The sequence below is a fragment of the Penaeus monodon genome, chromosome 23 (assembly GCF_015228065.2).
Source record: "Penaeus monodon isolate SGIC_2016 chromosome 23, NSTDA_Pmon_1, whole genome shotgun sequence".
NCBI lineage: Eukaryota > Metazoa > Arthropoda > Malacostraca > Decapoda > Penaeidae > Penaeus > Penaeus monodon.
The window spans coordinates 7,342,944-7,343,157 of NC_051408.1; positions in this window are offsets into that span (position 1 = coordinate 7,342,944).

Genomic DNA, 214 nt, shown 5'->3' on the forward strand with positions numbered 1-214 from the left:
TATACACAGGAAAAACCATACCATTCCTGTGGTACTTTCCTTTTGTTTTGTATTATTGCACTTATTTTTATACAGTTTCCATTACTGGAGCATATTTGTGTATTTATAAAATATACCAAGTTTGAGTTTTATTTCCGCACAGACAGAACAGTTGACAAGCTGCCCCTATCTTACCCACAACCTTTTGCACCCTCCACCTTCGTTCTTCTCATCT